Below are 21,192 nucleotides of genomic sequence, written 5' to 3' on the forward strand. Positions count from 1 at the left end.
AAGAGGTTTTAGGCGCAGGTTCGGTGGTGTTCTCCCCGCGGTGGGGCGGCCCCTTCTCTCCGCCACTGCTCTCCTCCACTGCTCCACACTGGAGTCCCAAAGGGCTCCAGTAAAGCGGGCGCGAGACGGAACCTCGTCGTGCGGTGGCCCGGACTAAGGATACCGACCATGTAGCGGGGTCTTCTGATCCCCAAACTCTCTTTGAGTAACAAAAAAAAAGTTTTTCACTACGGCCGCTCCGCCGTATAATCCTTGTTTGTTTGAAAATCCCGCGCACGACCACATTCAAGAATTCCAGTTTCTGGTTTATCAGCGCTTCTCCTAGATGGCAGCAGGAGCCTGCTAAGTCCAAGCGTGTTGCCGGTTTGAAAGGCAACAGCGGCACATCACTGCCGACATGGCCTTGGCGCCTTTGATAACTGGCAGGGTGTAGCTGTTTGTGACTCAGGCAGCCATGGAGGCGGCGCATCCCTGTCCTGAAAGTTTGGGTAAGAGATGTTAACCTTTCTTTTCAAGCCGACTCCGCACCCGGGTCCCTGTGCTTAGTTTCCTTGCAGTCAGGTAGCCAACTGCCGAAGCTTTCCATGCCGATATCAGATACGTAACACACTGCATAAGGAACAGGGAGACACTTTTGGAGCTATTTCGCGACGCCAATGTGCGAGAATTTCACAAAGTACTGGAGTCTATGCTCTGCTAAAGGCACCGGGCGTCAGCGTGATGATCCCGTGCAGGGAGGATCATACGAAGAAGGAGATCAACCAGGCGCGCGTCCGTATAGTTTCGTCGTGACCACGGTGGAAGAATATACTAGGTGTCTGAACGACGGCGCCTTTCCAGCAGGCGATGTTGACGACCGTCGGCTCGTGTTTTCTTTGAGCGTCGTGAGATGGCGCTAGCAGGTTAGGGGGTCAGCGGGCGCGTGCATTTGGAGGAGAGGTAGGGATCGCTGCGCTTGTTTTTGTGGCACGTGTCTTTTTTTGCCAATTATATTTTCCGTCATACACTCATGTGTATTGCGCGATGGGTAAAAGCTGTTTCGTTCCTCGCTGCTCTACAGGATACAAATCCTGCCGCGAGAAGTTCTCTCTCTTTTCAGCACCTAGGGATGAAGAGCGGCTAAACGCGTGGCGACGCGCCATCCCAAGAAAGGATCGGCTTCTGCAATCGACAGACTATGTGTGTGAGCGACACTTCGAGCCTCACCTCGTGTCCAAGACTTGGACAGCGGAGCACAATGGACATATAGTGGCAAGCACTCATCGTCGCGCATCATTGGCAAAGGACGCCGTGCCCACGAGGTTTCCCGATTGCCCTGCTTATCTTTCTAAAACACTACAGAGGAGAAAGCGGCCAGCCGAGCGACAGCTTCTCTCCCCAGCGAAAAAGAACAACGGCTCAACGTGTGTCAGCCCCAGCTGCGACGAGATCCAGGAGTCTCACATGCCGGTACCAGTGCGTGGCGGTGGCAGCGCCAACGCAACTGAAATTCAAGACGAAACAGGGCCTTCTGTGGCAGGGGCAGCTTCAACATTCGAGATGTTGTTTGGCGACCCGTCACTCGTATGCCTTCCCTCCAAATCATGGGGATATCATCGCATTGAAACTGATGACGCAAAGAGCATCGTATTCCTCGAGCTGACGCGCACTGGAGCCCCTCAGAAGCACTCTCCCGATTCGGCACTTGCGGTTGCAGAGCGAAACACAGCGGAAGCTTGTCCTCCAGGGAGTATAAATGCCGCTGGTTTGTTCGCCGCTCCACGAATTGTTGAGATCGACGAGAGGATGGAGGTCCATACGGTGTTGATGGGCAGGTCTGTTGCCATTGAAGAGCTTCAATGGGCAAACGGTTTGGCAACAGTTGACGAAGTGAAGTCCTTTTTACAGCACGTGCAAAATGTCAAGCTTTGCGCTGGTGGGCCAAGCACTGCTGAATACCCCAAAGCAGAACCAAGGAGTGCCTTCATCGACTTTAAGGGCAAGTGGCGCCACAAGAAATGTGAATTCTTCTTGAGTGTGGGCGCGTCAGTTTGCCAGAAATGCCTCAGCCTGTCAGACACGCTACGGATACATCAAGCACGGGCACTAAAGAAAAATAACAGCTCGAGGCCTGCTCGCATTCAGTTTTCACGCCCCCAACAAAGCAGTGAGAGACTTGCCACTCTGCGGCGGGCAAATTACGCCTTGAAAAGATAAAAAAACCGCCTCCTTCACCGCTTTAAGGACCTTTCTTCAAAGCTTAAGGAAGCCCGTGAACGCTTGCAAAAAATTTCAGAGGAAGAGCTCGAGACCAAGCTTTGCAATCTTGCGCTTCCAAGTGTGCAGCTAACTGCGATCAAGGAATGCTTAGCTGCAGCAAGGCTTGCAAACAAGAAAAATCGTCGCTACACTGAAGATTGGCTCTTAATGTGCCTCTTGTTACACATACGAAGCCCATCAGCGTACACTTTCCTACGAGAGAACAATGTTCTTCCTCTCCCATGTGTGACAACAGTGCGAAAATATCTCAGCATGATAAGGGTGAAATGTGGTTTTGATAGCAGGTTTTTTGCTGCATTTAAAAGAAAGATGGCCACAAAAGATGTGTATCAGCGGCACGGCATCTTGGTTTTCGATGAAATGCGAGTCAGAAAGGAAATGCGTGTGCATTCTAAATCGATGACTTATGTCGGTTTCAGTGACTTTGGTGATGGTGTGGGTACCAGCGATGACCTGGCAGACCACGGGCTTGTGTTTGCATTCCGTGCATTCGGAGACCAATATTCTCAGCCGATTGCAGTGTTCGCGAGCAAAGGACCGACGAAGGGAACCATGCTTGCGCGCCTTGTTTTAAAAGCAGTTTTTATGCTAGAGGAGTCTGGCGCTTTAGTTGATGCAGTGGTGTGTGACGGAGCAGCCACCAACCGCTACATGTGGAAAGAGTTTGGTGTAAGTGGCAACCTAAAATGCACAAAGAGCTCCTTCACACACCCTGTTGATGACAAGCGTAGCATATTTGTCTTTTCGGATGCTCCGCATCTTATGAAGTGTGTGCGTAACCGTCTGCATTCCCAAAAGGTTCTAAACTTTCCTGGTGGCCGTGTCCAATGGGCACACTACGATAAGCTTTTTGTTCAAGACCAAAAGCAACCTGGACACTTGCGTGTTTGCCACAAGCTCACATATGCCCTTATTAATCCGTCGAACACGGAGAAGATGCGCGTAAAACTCGCTACCCAGATTTTCAGTCGAAGTGTGGCCAGCGGGTTGGAGTTTTACTCGCAAAGAAAAACAGTGGGACTGGAGAACGTTAAAGGCACGGTAGAATTCACCCTGAAATTTAACGATCTCTTTGACGCACTCAATCGCAATCATCCCAAAGAAGGCATCAGTGCAGGCAGCAAAGATCTCAGAGTTCTCGCCTCCTTCTTGTACTGGCTCAACAAGTGGGAGGGGGAAGTGGTGGCCAGAAGGATATCTCGAGATCATTTTCTGACAGAGCAGACTGCAGCAGGCTTGCGTGTCACTGTTTTATCAGCTTTAGAGCTGACAAGATATTTGCTCAAACAGTGTGGCTTCAAGTACGTATTGACTGGAAAATTCAACCAGGATGTATTAGAGCGTTTTTTTGGGACAATCCGCCAAGCAGGCGGTCAGAATGACCATCCCTCCTTATCCACATTTCTTCAGCTATATAACATGCTTTCAGTGTATAGCCTGATCAAACCACCCAAGTTTGGGAACTGCGAGGTTGAGCAAGCTTGTGACGTTCCCGCCTGTCGGGGGTCAGTCACAATGCAACACAGTTGTTTGTTGCTATCTACGGGTTCTGCTGAAGCGAGGAGAAATGAGCCAACACACAACGCCTCCGAATCAACCTAATTTATTCTCACTCTGCCTGAAGGTGAAACTGGGAGTTCCGCTCACCGCTGTCTTCCGCTCATCGCTGTCACCGCTGCCTCGCTCTCGGCTGCTCTGGCGGGGGTGGCGCTCAGCCTGGTGGCGGTCCCACGTCTCGGTGACTGTGACGGGCTGTAGCGTCAGGCTTCTTGGGCGTCTCAGCTGGCGGTACTCTGACGGGTTGTGGCGTCCGGCTTCTTGGGCGTCTCGGCTGGCGGTCAGTTTGCAACGGATGCCCTCGGGTCCGGCCTCACCGACTACAGACCAGCGCGATCTCCTTCCGTCCACCTCGCCGTCTCTGCCCGTTCTCTCGTTCTGTCCTTTGTCCCTTCTGTCCCCAACGCGTCTCTCTGAGGACTCTCTTTCTTTTTTCTTCGGTGTCCTCCTCGCCTCCTCTGCTGGGAGCCCTCTTGGTGCTAACTTGCCGGCCTCCCCCGCCACCTCGAGCCATTAGTAAGGCCGTCGCGCTGCAAGACAATTGCCAGTGGGCCCGCGAACTCCGGGAAACTGTTTTTGCCGCGAGCGTCCCGTCCCGGCCTACCCTCCGCGCCGCAGGGTGCCGGCCTCTTCGCGAACGCGGGTCTCATGTTCAGCCGAAGACGCACTCCTCTCGAAGTTGACATATTTATGAGGGTCACGGCTGTCCGCTCTCTTCTCGCATCGGTATCCAGGGTGGTCTCTTCCAAGAACCGCGGCTTGGACACGCGACCACGGCATTCGAAAACGGCCGTCAACAGACAAAGAGAGTCCTCCTCTAGTAGCGGAAGAGAGCAGCTGCCCGGGGAGACAGTCTGTTTTCCAAGGGCCTGGGGCCCTCTTCTTTTGGGTTAACTTCCCTTAATAAAGACCCAACTCCCAGCCTTCTCCGAGTCCACAGCCCGTACCTCGCAACAAGGCCGTCTGCAGGCGTGCATGCGCGCACACACAAACGCACAAACGTGCCTGTCTCTGCGCCAAAGGGGGGGGGGGGGGGGAAGTTGGGGACGCGCTGCAAAACGGGCCGCAGGGATGCGTGTGGTCGCGCTGGGCGCCCCGCGCGGCCTCTCCTCTTTTGCCCTCTGGCTATTTCGCACGTCTCTGCGTCGCGCCCGCTGCATTCTACACAACCGCCTCCGCTGACGGGACAGGGCGATAATTTTGAGCCAGACACAGTGTCTCTGGTGTTGGTCGATGGAGAGAGTTCTTTTGGGCCATGCCTAGGCCTCCCGTACACAGTCCTTCACAACCCCCTCTTCTTATAAAGAAATTTTCTATGAAAATTTTGTGATCACCGCACTTTCACAACCAACAGTACGTCGCAAAGTTCGCAACTCAATCTTATGGCAGCATTCATATTTCGAGTACGACAAAACTGCCAAACATCGTCGTCGCGCACAAGCACTGCTTTCACAACACGGCACAATGTGGGCGGACCCTCAGTCCCCCCAGGCAGAGGAGTAAATTTCACATGGCAGACAACTGCGCCCTCTATATGTAAAACACGAAACCGCAGAACTCATGAGCACCGTTCAATGGTCGTGGCAACTCCCAGACTTCCCCTAAGTCACACTAAGATCAGGAGGTGGTCCATGCAATTCGCTCACCCTCGGTTTCTTTCTCCACCGGCAAGTTCTGCAGTGTTCTGCAACATCTTGTCTCAGTCCATGCCAGAAATAGCCTTTGCTAACCGCCCGGCGGGTCTTTTGAAATCCTAAATGTCCTCCGCCTTCCATATCGTGGCATAACCTGACAACTTCACTCCTCATTAGCAAAGGGACAACTACTCGGCTTGAGGCACTGTGCGCTTTGTCTCTGAAACGCAGCAAACCACAAGAATCCAAATGATACAATCTTGACTCTTTACGTTCTGAGCTTTCGCACTCGTTTATCAATTTTAGCACAGACAAATCTTTCCTTTGCTCCTCGTACAGGCGGGTTTGCTCAATCACAGGGGGAACCTCGGTTAGCCTTGCGTCCGCCGCGCTGCTGAGCGCGTCTGAATGGTGATTGGTCTCCCTTGGCTCGCGAACTCCTTCTGCTTTGTCCGTGCATAGGCTCACTGCCGCTTCTGAACACCCTCGCTCTGCACGGCTCTCAGTAGATGTTTTATCTAGCTCCTTGATACCTTCAGGGCTCCCCTCGCCTTCCTTCTTACGCTGCTCGGTGCGGTCCAAGCGCCCTGAAATGTGCCCGTGCGATACCCGACGCAGACGACAAAAACGTGAGATGTGCCCTAACCTGCCGCACGAGAAGCAGGCGATTGATTTGACGCGTCGATTCAATTCTCGCGCCTGCCCAGATGGAGGGCCCTCACGTATTCGAAGGACCTCTTCGAGCAGCTTCTCCAGCCGATCCAGACGTTCACTAAAATCACCATTCTCCTCTCTGCTTTCTACAAGTCGGACAGTCGCGGTGCTCGTGCTCGTCACTTCCTCTAACTGCTCTTCCCTAGACGCTACCTCCACTGCCTCTTCGAATGTCTTGGGATCGTGTGACAGAGCAAATCTCCTTACCGGATCGCGGAGTCCATTCAGAAAAATAGAGGCCAGCTGCTCCCTAAGGATTTCGCGCCTCGCTTCTCTCTTCGACGCGTCATCGCCATCAACGTCCTCAAAAGCCTCTGTTCCGAGCCTACGCAGCCGGCTCGCGAACGAGCGTACATTCTCATCAGTGTTCTGCTTCGCGCTTAGAAACTTCTCAAACTTCCTGCACGCCGGCTCAGTATCATATCGTTTCAGCGCGAGCGCTTTAAACGATTTATACGAAGTCACGCCTGCCACCTCTTCATCCAACCACGCAAAGTCCAGAGCAGCCCCGACCATCTTACATCTCGCCATCCCGACTAACTGTTTCTCCTGCCATCCGCCCAGATTACCGACCTGCTCTAAAATTTCCAGAAAGTCCCTTATTTTGGGACCGTTCTCACCCCCCGTGAATAAGGGAATCACAGCTCCCAACAGCATCTGATTTGCACCTATCAACCCTTCGTGAAGACTCGGTGATTCCTGTAGCGACATGTTGGCTCCCTTCTCCTCGGGTACGAGGGTGAATGTCTCGCACCACAACTTCAGCAAGATCCCACCGCTGCCACCACTTGTGACGTTCCCGCCTGTCGGGGGTCAGTCACAATGCAACACAGTTGTTTGTTGCTATCTACGGGTTCTGCTGAAGCGAGGAGAAATGAGCCAACACACAACGCCTCCGAATCAACCTAATTTATTCTCACTCTGCCTGAAGGTGAAACTGGGAGTTCCGCTCACCGCTGTCTTCCGCTCATCGCTGTCACCGCTGCCTCGCTCTCGGCTGCTCTGGCGGGGGTGGCGCTCAGCCTGGTGGCGGTCCCACGTCTCGGTGACTGTGACGGGCTGTAGCGTCAGGCTTCTTGGGCGTCTCAGCTGGCGGTACTCTGACGGGTTGTGGCGTCCGGCTTCTTGGGCGTCTCGGCTGGCGGTCAGTTTGCAACGGATGCCCTCGGGTCCGGCCTCACCGACTACAGACCAGCGCGATCTCCTTCCGTCCACCTCGCCGTCTCTGCCCGTTCTCTCGTTCTGTCCTTTGTCCCTTCTGTCCCCAACGCGTCTCTCTGAGGACTCTCTTTCTTTTTTCTTCGGTGTCCTCCTCGCCTCCTCTGCTGGGAGCCCTCTTGGTGCTAACTTGCCGGCCTCCCCCGCCACCTCGAGCCATTAGTAAGGCCGTCGCGCTGCAAGACAATTGCCAGTGGGCCCGCGAACTCCGGGAAACTGTTTTTGCCGCGAGCGTCCCGTCCCGGCCTACCCTCCGCGCCGCAGGGTGCCGGCCTCTTCGCGAACGCGGGTCTCATGTTCAGCCGAAGACGCACTCCTCTCGAAGTTGACATATTTATGAGGGTCACGGCTGTCCGCTCTCTTCTCGCATCGGTATCCAGGGTGGTCTCTTCCAAGAACCGCGGCTTGGACACGCGACCACGGCATTCGAAAACGGCCGTCAACAGACAAAGAGAGTCCTCCTCTAGTAGCGGAAGAGAGCAGCTGCCCGGGGAGACAGTCTGTTTTCCAAGGGCCTGGGGCCCTCTTCTTTTGGGTTAACTTCCCTTAATAAAGACCCAACTCCCAGCCTTCTCCGAGTCCACAGCCCGTACCTCGCAACAAGGCCGTCTGCAGGCGTGCATGCGCGCACACACAAACGCACAAACGTGCCTGTCTCTGCGCCAAAGGGGGGGGGGGGGGGGAAGTTGGGGACGCGCTGCAAAACGGGCCGCAGGGATGCGTGTGGTCGCGCTGGGCGCCCCGCGCGGCCTCTCCTCTTTTGCCCTCTGGCTATTTCGCACGTCTCTGCGTCGCGCCCGCTGCATTCTACACAACCGCCTCCGCTGACGGGACAGGGCGATAATTTTGAGCCAGACACAGTGTCTCTGGTGTTGGTCGATGGAGAGAGTTCTTTTGGGCCATGCCTAGGCCTCCCGTACACAGTCCTTCACAAGCTCGAGAAACACATATGCTTACTTTGGCTGATCTAAAGCTTGCGTTCCAAACGGACGGAAAACAGGAGACTCGTCTTCAGCAGCTAAAATGCAAACTGGATGGATTGGTTGCAGCGGAGGTTGAGTGTGATGAAGCGTTTGGTGAGGTATGTGCAGAGCCAGAGGCTGCTGACTGCATTGTGTATTACTTGGCTGGGTTTATGTGCAGAAAAATGTTGAAGGGCTCAACCTGCCCCGCATGCCGACAGAGCCTTGTTGAAGAAACTGAGGTCCATGCTCAGCCTGAAAGCACACTTGTGCAATGTAAGACAAGAGGTGGGCTACTGCACCCAAAACTCAGGATTTTTTCTTTGCTGCAGATGGCTGAAAAAGAGTTTCAGCAAAATGCCACCCACATAAATGCATATGAGGTAACAATTGAAGCTATGCTAGCAAAGCATACATTCTCGTTCCCATGTGAGGAGCACAAAGAAGATATGATGGCAAATTTGTTGCACTACTACATTGCTATGCGCATGACGCAGGTCTGCAAACAGACAAAAATTGACTCGAAAGCGAAAATGCAACATCTTAGGAAGCTTTCAAAGCTTGTCTAGAATGCCAAGCACGTTTAAAAGCACTGCAGTCCTGAATTTACATGGGACATTGCGTTGGCATCGTCTGCATGAGTGTGAAAAAATAAAATCTGTCTTGTTGTGTAGCCGGTTGTTTTATGAGACATTTCGAGAGCACGGCCTTCAAACTTTGCCTCGCGTGCCTGTACGCTTGTGGCGGCAAAGCAGAGGTGGAGACAGTGCATTTCGGGAACACGCGGCAGCCCGCAGTTTGCGTGGGGCCGCTATTTTCGCGCAGATATGGAATTGAAAAGCGAGCAACTACGTGAGCAATAATGCCCGACACAAAACCAAGCGGGAACCAACGATCACCTTCCGTTATCGAGAGCTAGCGTATTTAACATGCGTGGCTAGGATTTCTTTACATCTTAATAGCGCGTATTTGGAAACTTCTTTCTAAGAATTCTGCATTCCGCAAAAGCCAGACTGCTTTGCGTTTGTACAAGCTGAACACTATTAAACACGCGGGAGATTCCACCGTGGTCGATATATTGGACGTTTATGAGTATCAAAGGACGCTTAGGTATGGATAGCATTGCTAAGCTGAAATATTCTTAAGCATATACCTAAGCTTGCTTCCAAAGGCTTGCCGGACGTTTAGTCTAGTATACAGGCATATATCGGGCAATTTACTTGTCATTCTTACGCGCGTCCGAATGTTTGTGGTGGTCCGCGCGCCGCGTCGCGTGCTACGGTTGACCCCCCAACGATCCACGCCATCTGCCGAGAGAGGCGTGAACTACGAGCAAAAAAGTCGCCGGCGCAGCAGCCTCGTTCAGACACCTAGTCTGGTCGTGACCACGGTGTAGGAAGCATTTCAGGCGAAACAACGCGCCGCTGCTGCCACACAGTGAGACGGGGGGAAAACTGCTCCCCGCTTCTCTCGCTTGCCTCCAGGTGGAAGTACCGCCGAGGAGGCGCAGCGCTTGACTCGCTTAGTACTTTATGTGAACGAAACGTGCCTGTTTTCGCTTGCCTTTACGTGTGTGTTTGACTTTTCTTGTCATGATTTTACTTTTTTGGTAGTGGTTTGGCTTGGAAGGATAGTCTACTCATGCGTGTTGTCACGTCGTTGGCCTGAAGGCTCCCGAAATGGGAAAAAATGCGTTGTGCCCCAGTGCAACTCTGGGTACCGACATGTCTTTTTTGAAAAGATGTCGCCGTTTGCGGCTCCGATGGAAGATCGCCTGAAGGTGTGGCGTCAGGAAATTCCACGCAAGGACTCCGCTCTACAGCCAACAGAATACGTCTATGAGAAATATTTTGAGCCTAAGCATGTAGAGCGCTAAAACTAGGGATGCAGTCTATATAGGGCAAGTACTGGTTAACGCGCCTCGAAGAGCGGCCTTCGAGAAATATGCAGTACCAACGATATTCCCCGGTTGCCCCAGGTACATGTCGAAAGTGGGGAGAAAAATAAAAGAACGAGTCAGCCGCCAACCACCAGCAGCTGCTAAAAAGCGCCGTGTGACGCCAAACTTCAGCCATTGTTTCTTCTGTACATGTAGATAAATATTTCCTTATGAAATATAATATTGTTTCATCTGCATTATTTTGTACTGTGAGTAACCTTTCTGTTACCTCACTTTGTGTAGTACTGTGCAGTGTCCTCTTTTTCTGGCCGCATGCTTTTGTATTGTAATCTTTAAATCGATCCCGGCCCCGGCGGGCAAATTTCGATAAAGGCGAAATTCTAGAGGTCCGTGTACTGTGCGACGTCAGTGCACAGAACCCCAAGTGGACGAAATTTCCGGAGCCATTCACTACGGCGTCCTTGATAGCGTGAGTCGCTTTGCGACCTGAAACCCCATGAGACCAATAATAATGCTTTTTTCTTTTGTTTATCGTCAGGTGTTACTTAGCATTTGTAACACTGGTTATAGTGCCATGAATTTCGTAGGGTGTACAGGCATAGACAGTCCCATTTATTTCGCCTTTTTTCGTATTAAGCACGCGTGCACGAACTTAGATACAAATAAATTTCATGTTTAGTTCATCTTTGTAAACTATTTTGAGCATCCATGTGGTTGAGGCCTACTGTTGCTGGGAACAACACAATTGTTCTCTTAAAGGGAATCCAAATAAGCTCGTTATAGCAAATCGGTATTACAGTATCCCCCCCCCCCCCCTTTCTGGCCCCTTATTGAAAAAATTTGCTGCGGTTCATCTACTGCTCAACCTGTTTAGAGAGCGAAATGTGGGGCGTATCGGACAAATATACCCGGCTTGGCGTCTGTAACGATGACTGCTGTTCCGGGCACTGGACAGGCTGCGCACCCACTCTGGCAGGTGGCAGTTAATGTTTGATAGCCTAGTTCGCTCACCCACTGAACGCTGCGGCCTATTGCGGCAGTGCCGAGTGTCTGCCACAACGTTGTTTGCGCTAACGCATGCAACCCACATCTCTCTCTTACCACCACACGTAAGTACGTCGAAGCGCGATTCAGGCATCCACTGATCCAGGGAGCCACCCAGGTAGCACCGAACAATAGAATAGTACTATGAAATTGTTATGTGAGTTGCAGTAATGTTAAATGTTGCATTGTAACTGCATGAATAATAAAAATTAGCATATAACGTTATAAGTTTTATAGGAAACGTTACTTTCATGTTCTTAACAAACATTGTTTTATTATAATCTTCTCAACTTTATTATAATGTTAGAGCGCAACTATGAAGCAACATTGCAAATATATTACGAGCACAGATTTCCAGACCTTTTCTCACTGTGCGTAGAATAAAGATGTTTATCAACTAACAGAACCTTGTAACCACCACATCTCATAGTGCTCGCAAAGGGTTGCATGAAGAGCCTCATTATTTTGTCACAGTACTTTAGTTATTACCCATTCGCCACTATCACTCATGGGACATCCCGCAGTAGCGAGTTCATAAGCTCAACGGCATGATATCCGTTCGGAGGGGAGTGAATACGAGTGTCATGTTGTGCTGTAGTGTAGTCGAGAAGGTGTCGCTCTTGTTGTTATTTTTTGCAAAGCATTGTAAATTGTGAGCCGTGACCACTGGCAGGCCTGCATGGTTGTGCGGGGCTGCTTCACTATTTTCGAGAAAGTTCTATTTATGTTGTTAACTTGTTTCATGAATGTTCGGGGAAGGTTATTCTAACATTTATATGTAACATTACAAAGACGTTCGAAGAAAAGCACATTAAGTACATTGAAATAACATTTGAGCGTAACAAAAATGTAACATTATCGCAATGTTTCGGTGCTGCCTGGGCAGTTATGCGCACTTCCTTAAAATCATCGGAGTCTAAAACGTTGTGAACGCCAACGCTAATGATCATAAGGAATGCCGACGGCCTATGGCTTAAGTGACATTGTCAATGCCAATGCATGCAGCCCACATCTTACTACCGCTAGCTACGTAGCTTAAAGTACGGCTGAGCTGTGCACTATCCCAGAGGGACAGTTGTGCGCCATTGCTTTAATTTCGAAACTCGCGCTGTTCTGTTCCATAGCGCAAGAAGAACTCAGGAGACAAACACAAGCGCTTGTGTTTGTCCCCTGAGTTCTTGCCGCGCTATGGAACATAACGCATACCCACTAGCCCGAACCATCACCCGCTGTTCATCGGTTTCGTAGCTTATAGCGCAACCAAGGTGTGAACTGTCCCAGGGGGCCAGTTATGCACCTTTTCGTTGCTTTATCTCGAGGTCAAATGAAGGTGAAATCTCCAGACACGGCGACCTTGGCGTTACCTAGCATAGTGAAGCTTTTGCTTCAGAATATTGCACCCTGTATTTCTCGCAGGTAAAGCGACCGGTCCTGCAAGTCCGGCAGATGGAACATTGCCACGTGACCTGGCGGAGACTAGCGCTGTTTCGTTCGCCGAGCTGAGGTGTGCCCGAGGTCCGTTCAGCGAAAAGCCCCTGGACCTCCATCTTCCTTGCACAGCTTCCAAGCACAGAACGTGCCACATCGTCGACCACCTAGCTCTCTTGAATGAGTTCCTCTTCGATGCTGGCTTCGAGCTGCGTGAAATATCCGGCACGCGCGGGCAGTTGTCGCTTTCAAGCTTTATACCTGCGTCTTCAAGCTTTGAGCCCATGGGAACCCTCCTTATACCGGCTACCTGTATTCACTGGCTCCTAACGACCCACCGCTGCATCGCTAGTTTCGATGTCACCAAAAATCTCGCGAGTACCCAGGAAGCACTTCTGTGCAGTGCGCTTCGGCAAAACCCTTCCAACAGGACTTTGAATATATACGTTCATCCTGGGCGCCACCAGCAGCTGTGCACTACCATAGCGAACCTCAGAGACTTGGAGGAACTTAATTACGGGGCATGTTTCGGGGGGCGTACGCCGGAGCTTGTGCATACTTTGTCGACTCTTGTGAGGTCGACGATGTCGCTGACTCGTCTGAAGATCCCGTTCTTATTCATGTCCCCTGCGTCTCCAGACTGCTTTTTGAGAGCGCTAGAAGCAAATTCTTCCTTGAGTGAGCTGTCATTCTCCTCCAGTGTCATCTCAGACGCCTCGCCAGAATGCCGTCAGGAATTTGCAGACTTTCTCAAGTATAACTGCAGTCTCACGACATTGACTGTCCTTGGGGGTGAGAACTCGAAGTCAGAACATTGCTTCACACTTCTTCTGGACGCTTTGCGATGCAACAAGACCCTGACGAGTGTTACACTCGAGAATTTCATTCTAGGCCAAACAGGCGCTGACATGTTACCTAGAGTTGCTGCGGAAAATAATGTTCTACGCACATTAGATTTGCATTCTATACTTGCAGACAGAGCGACTTACTCTAAAGAAGCGCTCTTAGACTGCTGGGCTGCGGCATTCATGCAGAATGAGGCACTAGAAGAACTTGCGCTGCCTCTGGACATCTGGCGCCCTGACCACTGGGCGGTCTTTTTTCGGCTGCTTTCCGCAAAGAACAACGTAAAGAAAGTAGTTATTGCCGTAGGGAATTGTGAACTGCCTAAATTCAGGGAAGTATACGAACGCCTTTCTCTGAGTGGCACCGTGAATAGAGTATCTTTTACACCATACCGCTTTGATAGTGGTGTGGGTATGGCCGACTGTGAACCACTTGCCTAGCTTGCGTACTGAAGGCTTCATAGACATTGTGCCAAATATGGACCCAATGCATCAGCTTACCTCATTTAACAGAGTTAAAGCCTTGCACTTGTCCATAAAGCCTGATGACTTCAATTCAAGCGTTTCGACGGCAATTGGTGACTTCATCAAAGGTACAGCTGCGCTGAAAGAACTTCGCATTACTTGGCTTTCTCATGGAGGCTCGCGCTTCAGATATCAAGGAAATTGGAGAGTTATATTCGAGTCGTTGTCTGGAAACTCGAGCATAGTAGACCTCGACATGGACATAAGTAACCTCACCAACGTAGGCGCCGAATGCCTCGCGGACGCCGTCAAGCACAGCAAGAGCGTCCGAAGGGTAGACTTTTATCTCTACAGTGCGACAACTGCCTTTGTTCGCCGTTTTTCCCATGGTGTTCAGGACAACTACGCAATAATTAAAGCCAGGATAGCGTACATGCGCCCGGATAGGACTGTGGACAGTGACTGCTTCCAGATCCTGGACACGGCGCGTCGAAACTCTGGCCTGGTGACTCGTACTTCTCAGTTTCTGTCGGCTGCCCGCTGTGACAGGTATGTTTTCGAGGATTCATGTACACCGTCATTCCTGCAAGCATGCATTTCTTAAATTTACAGAGTGTAAAGCACATGGACCCAGCCTCAAGATATCGCGTGACGCTTTTTACGTCATTGTAAGGAGCTCGTCGGATCACTTCGCTGTGACACCGTGAAATCACACTGGAGTATAGGCAGTATATACTGGCGTTCTGTTATATGGAGATGCCGTTATACTGTGTGTTGCAACTGTATATCTCTGTATGAGTCAGGAGACCAGTAATAACTCATGACTGTGACCATAAGTGACATCAGCATGCTAAAAGGAGCGGCAACAAGACACGTCCTATACGCGCCACTCATGAGACAATAAATGCTTCCGCATTAAATACGCACTTTCAACTGCTAGGTCAGCTTAAGGCTCAGTCCCATGCCAGAGTTTGCGGGGATATAGTGACCGCAGCTGGCGAAGGACAGGAATATTTGCAGAGACTGGGAGATACCTTTGCCCTGCAGTGCGCATAGTCAAGGTGATGGTGGTAATGATGACGACCATGCCATAACAAACTTGTAAGAATGTTCTAGAACACTCTCGAAGGCGCTGGGTTCAGCTAGCGTGTCTCACCTCACGACCATGATGCTCCTCTGGCACAGACCTTCTCAAAGCGACGTGCTGAGGAGCGGTCGAGATGGTTCCAGCCATCTCGAGAAGTCGGGCAGGGAGACGCAGCTTGACGGAGCTGCGGTGCCTTTCCCTTCCTTGACGCCTCCGCCTGCTTCAAAAAATTTCGTGCTGGGTTATTTAAGCGCGTGTCACGTGATCTTGAGTGGTTCTTGTCCGGCTTCGTCGAAGTTGACAAGCCTCAGCTGTCCAGAAGACGCGAAGAGCAAGCTTTGAGCTCTAGTGCTACTGCGTCACATTTAGTATCTGAGTGAATGGCTTCTGTTTCATGAATGCGCAAATAATCTCAGGGAGTTGTTTCTGAACAATGGGCGATGCAACCAGTGCAGGAGCTTCGTTTGCCGCTGCTGCTAAACGGGCTACCCGAGCAAAGGCTCAGTACCGCCTACGCCTTGGTACTGTGGTAGTAAGCATGGGCGATCTTTCATGAAACGTGCCCAAGGGGTTATTTATGAAATTACCCTGTTGTACGGTTGTTCCTATATAGGACAAACAGGGCGCTGCGTTAATGAGCGAATAAGGAAACATGAACGAAACGTAGAACAAAATAAAGAGGGCCCATATTTGCCGAAACATACCAGATCCTGCCCTTCACGCTCTTGTGAGCCATGCTTCTCGTCAGCACCAATATCAAAGTCAGAGAACTGATTAAAGTGTTCTATATCAGTAACAAAGGCAGTTCGTGTGTCAGTGAAACATCTGTTGCTCTGTATCAGGCGGAAAAAAGTGTTTGAGCGCTAGTTATCACATTTATGCGTAATTTCGTTCCTTGTGCATGCGCTCGCTAAGTGTATATATGCATCTGGGTTCTGCAAAAAAATGAACTAGTTGTGAGTGACGCTCTGTCCCGTTCTCTTGTCTTGTGTGTGTGTGGTTTTTTGGCGCCTTTACTTATCCTGAACTGCGCGCCGCTGGAGCAGAAGCTAAGCGCCGTAGCCGGAGACGCGAGTCTCACCAGGAGGGCGAGTGAGTGTTTGTACGAAGAGAGCGGTGCGCCCTGTACATGGAGGACGTTTAGAGCCGTCGTTCAACACATGGCGTAGTTCTAGCTTCGAAGGAGCGCGCGCAGAATGAAAGCACGTCACGAGCCGCGCTCACATTTCGAATTAGGAAGTATTAATCGTCCGTGAATTTTTGCACTGCTTTCAGCAGAAGCGCTTTCATACCTTTGCTCTAAACATATTAATATTCCTCAAAAATTCTACTTTTCCGCGGTGGTCGAAAGTTTCGGTATCGCGAAATTGCAGAAAGAACGTTTTCCACCCCTTGTGGTGTACGATTTTTTTTTTCCACAAGGCTTAAGCGTTTCTTGCAAAACTGTGCTCGGCCAGTTTGTGTCGACACATTTGCCCATCACATATCCGAATCTAATTGAATTCGAAAATGGTTCATGAGACCTTGGGCGTCTTTTCATGAACACATGTTATACCTGGTGTTCCAGCTAACTTTACCTAAAGTTTACAAAACATACCACGGCGCCCTACTTCGACTCATCTGCATACTTGTTTGTCTATTTTGTATGATACAAAATTTTTAAATATTTATCGACACTTCACCTCCGCTTTAAGTGTAATTAAGGAAATATTATTAGGATAACTTCACCGGCCCTCTTCGTATATCGCTGCGAAGACACGCGCGCTGTTCTTTGGGGCCCAGGTTAAGCACGAGAAACCGAAAGAAGAGAAAGCGCACTTTATAGCGCTCGCGCGTCACCGGTTGGGCACCGGCGTACACCAGATGGCAGGGATTTTGCAGTGGCTGCCGCACGGCGACGCTACTAGGCCACGTCAAGCAAAGAGGATAGGAAATGCCAACATGTAACTTCGCTACTTGCTGAATTAGTACCTCCGCAACTGGAACCTCTCTAATTACATGCAAACTCATTAGCATAGAGTCGTAAGTCGCCACTTTGCATGAAAGACCACTGGGCACATAAATAAACCACCGCTTGTACCGAAGGCGTACAAGGGGGTCGCAATGCCCAGGAGTAGCATATCAGAGTAGCATTCTTGGAAGTTTGTCTAAGAGGAAATAATTTTCTTTCATTTGGGAAATGGGACGATGTGCTGTTCTTAATACATGTAATGTTCTCTTAATCACCGCAGATCCGCGCATAACGACGCGTGTGACGTGAGTTTCGCCGCACGGCGACGGACGACGTTGTTTCGGCTGAACGGGACGCATAACACTACCGCCTTAAGAATAAAGTGACGAATTACTTGCGCAGCTAATGCATTCCCGCAGAAAAATTATGTGCCAAGTTGTCGACTGCTTGATAAAAAAAACTCTGTTTCATCAGTTTTTATATTGATATATGCTTTAAATTATCTTTGCCTCCCTTTATAACAGAGATTGCCAAGTATAAGAACCTGACAAGCCGCCTCAGTCTCGCGCCAGCAGTTTTGAAACGTGAAACTCGTGAACGCAGCAGCGCTCATTGACGTGGAGCCTAGTGGTCAACTTCGGCGTAACGCCTACGACTTGGCCGCGTTCAGCGCAGAAAACAGCGGACACGCTTCTTGGCGATAGCCGATGCGGATCGAAACACTCAGCAGGGTTGTTAAGAGTACGACGGCGTTTAGCGCCTGTCGTCAGCCGTCTTTGCCTCCCGACACCATGCTTGGCAACTAAAGTTCCCGATTGCCTTTCGGCCTCATTAACACCCCTGTGAAACTTATCTGATTGCATGCCCTCCAATGCACTACTGCAGCGCCGGAAGTGTGCTAAGGTACGGCCCTTCACAGCGGCTTTGTTGTAGAGTTCACGCAGCAGTTCCTTTAGACGCATTTTGTTTGTCCAACGTAACCTTACGGCTGGATGGTAAAAAGCAATATAAGTCCCTTGTCGTGCATGACTACCGTCGTATAGACCACGTACAGCTTGGTTTATTAGGGTGTAACGTTCCAAAGCTTCTAAGGCTATGAAAGACGCCGTAGTGAAGGGCTCTGGAAATTTCGACCACCTGGGGTTCTTTAACGCGCACTGACATCGCACAGTACACGGGCCTCTATAATTTCGCGTTCATCAAAATTCGGCCGCCGCGGCCGGGATCGAACCCACGTCTTTCGGGACAGCAGCCGAGCACCATAGCCACTGAGCCACCGCGGCGGGGTGACCACGTACTGCGCCTACCTATCAACTGATCGGTATAAGTTTCGGCGTTCATTATAGTTACCTTTCGACATCTTTTCTTCTTGTCTAGTTTACACATTCTACATTGCGCCCGGTTCACTTTCGAGCCACATGTGTCTCTATCTAGAATCAGTAGTTAGAATGTATAATACTAGCGGATTTATTTTCTAGATGCTGGCTACGCTCGCCTGTTTTGCATTTTTAATCAGTTGTTGATAATTTACTAACTGCAGGCGAGTTTTACTACCTCTGCCGCCCCTACCCTACACCCGAAGTTTATGCAGCCATTAGCTTGTTCATATTGGTAATGTAAAATAAGGCTAATACAACTGCCTCTACAGGCAGGCGTGAACTAAATCAACAGTTTCTCTTTTCAACTATGCACAGGCGCTGTGCTGCCGCAGTGGAGGTTGTCTCAAGCCATCCTGCGCTCACCGCGGAGCTCGCTGAGGTTATATCCACCGGCGAGACCGACGTTGCCGTCATGCTGCGAGACACAGTGAGGAGTCTGCAAGAGATGCACGTATTCATGCGATATGCTGGCGTCGTACGAAAGCAGGTCGTGTGCCACCCACGCAACGACGGCCGGAAGCAGTTGGACGACCTCAACGAGGACTGCTGGAGAGCGATCCGGCGCTTCGTCAACTTCGAAGATGTCAGGGACGATCCGTCGTGCGCCTATTGACACTCCGGAGCTTGAAAATTTCTAAACCATTGATCTCGGCTCATTTCCTAAAGGCGAAGTTGCTTTTCCTGTGTTCTTTCGCTTCTGAATACTGTATGCTAGAGTAACGTTCCAGTCATAAGACGGTGCGGTCGGAGAGGTCAAGTCATGGTTACCGCCTGATGTCTCATCGACTGATTTTCTTATAGAACTGTTCTTATTTATTGTGCCAAGGTGTGCCACCATGTATGTATGTATGTATGTATGTATGTATGTATGTATGTATGTATGTATGTGTGTGTGTGTGTGTGTGTGTGTGTGTGTGTGTGTGTGTGTGTGTGTGTGTGTGTGTCACCATGTATAGTGGATGGGATGTCTTAGAGAATCTATTTCTTTATACTTCGAATGTATGCTGAAATAAATACTTTTCCAGTCAATCAGTTCATTTATGCGAGAATTTCGTCTTTTGAGCCCGCGGGAATGTTGTACTCCTTCCGAATGGCTGCTGTGGTGGGTCCATGCTTTTCCGGCTCCCTTCCTGTTGGCGGTTTTTTACTCATCATGGTGAGACAAACCCTAGTCGATGAATGTGAACTTGCTGGGAGCACAGTTATGTTTTTGGTGCCATATTGGTCAACAGAGCTAGACACAGGGACGGAACACAAATCCCGACAGTACAAAACAAACACCAACAAGCCCGACAGGTTATTCAAGTACAATTGTCTCTATCCCATGGTAGCGGCAGCGTACAGTTAGAGACATATAATGGCGCATACTGCTCCTGCTTACTGCGTAACGCGCATGGGCAGTACGCGCGCTGATTTGCCCTGGCACTGCAGGCGATCGCGCAGGCGGCGCTCTCAAGCATGCGTACTGACGGTGTGCGCTATGAGGTAAGCGGCAGCTTTGCGCGCCGTTAGTGCGTATCAGCAGATCGGTTTGAGGACACCTGATGGCGCAACATGCCGGCCTGCTATAGGGTGCCTCGATGCCTGCCCGCCGCGCCGGCGAACGGCGGCGCGGCGCGCAGGCATCGAGGCACCCTAGCCTGTTACACGGACTCCTGCTGCACCAGGAGCAATCAGCGGACGCGCATTGGCGGCGCGCAGTATGCGGTACAGTGCGCGCTATCCTAAATGTCGCTATTAACCCATAATGCCTTACGCGCGCTGCTTGAGAGTTTTATGGGGAAGGTCACACGCTACACCTCTTGCCTTTGGCACCCCCGCGACGAATCACTCATGGAGGTCTTCCTTCCTTCCTGTCTTCCGGGAACTGCAGAGACTCGCTCTCCGCCTCTCGGCACGGGGCAGAATAGCGGAGGCTGTCTGGTCTTGTGTAGGAGAGTCATGCACACGCACGGGCCACTTTTTCGGCCAAACACGGACAAAAGCTCACCGGCGATAAGTTCACTGCTCTGCTTTGTCGTCCCGCGCAAAAATACGCCGTTTTGTGCGTTTCTCTAAGTTATATCTTTACGTATTGTTACGGGGATGTTACGGTATTACCGTTACGGTAAGTCTATATTGGCGGCTGCTCTGAGATGGCCAGCACTCAGCTCAGACTCCGAGGGCCCAGCTACCCACTGTCAACGTCGTCGTCGTCCAGCGCACCGCCGCGTCTTCGTTCATGATTCGTTCACTTATTCAGTAACCAGTTCACCGGTAACAATATATATGACTGTGTTTATGTTAAGAAGTCGGTGATATGGTCTGCGTCTGATGCGCTTTAAATAATGCGCATGGCCTTCCATTACTGTAACAACATGTTATTGAGGTTCCTCTGACTTGTGCGCCACACCAAAGGGCAATATTTAATACCTGAAGCGAACAGTGCTTTGTAAAGTAATAATTTTACTGAAGATAAACCACCATTGCGATTTCTGCTAATGGATCCTACTATATGACTTTTTTTTTGTCGGAGATAACATAGAGGTTTTCGGATCGAAAAGCTGCCGCGGTAGCTGAGAAGTTATGGCACTCGGCTTGCGACTCAAAAAGGCGGTTTGGATCCAGGCCGCTGCGGTTGAATTTCGATGGAGCCAAAATTATAGAGGCCTGTGTACTGTGCGATGAGAGTGCACGTTAAAGAACCCCAGGTGGTCGAAATTTCCGGAGCCTTTCACTTCGGAGTCCCTCATAGCCCGAGTAACGTTGG

The 21,192-nt window shown here is 50.6% G+C and overlaps 1 pseudogene across 1 annotated transcript; it reads left to right on the forward strand.

Annotated features, from left to right (window-relative positions):
* Positions 1-392: 392 nt before the first annotated feature.
* Positions 393-19,661, forward strand: LOC149346773 (uncharacterized; annotated as a pseudogene). The gene is made up of 3 exons (XR_016292472.1): positions 393-488; positions 12,705-14,575; positions 18,759-19,661. The product of XR_016292472.1 is annotated as an uncharacterized LOC149346773 (transcript).
* Positions 19,662-21,192: the final 1,531 nt, after the last annotated feature.

Source organism: Amblyomma mixtum, chromosome 4 (assembly GCF_055824585.1).
Source record: "Amblyomma mixtum isolate Tamu chromosome 4, ASM5582458v1, whole genome shotgun sequence".
Lineage (NCBI taxonomy): Eukaryota > Metazoa > Arthropoda > Arachnida > Ixodida > Ixodidae > Amblyomma > Amblyomma mixtum.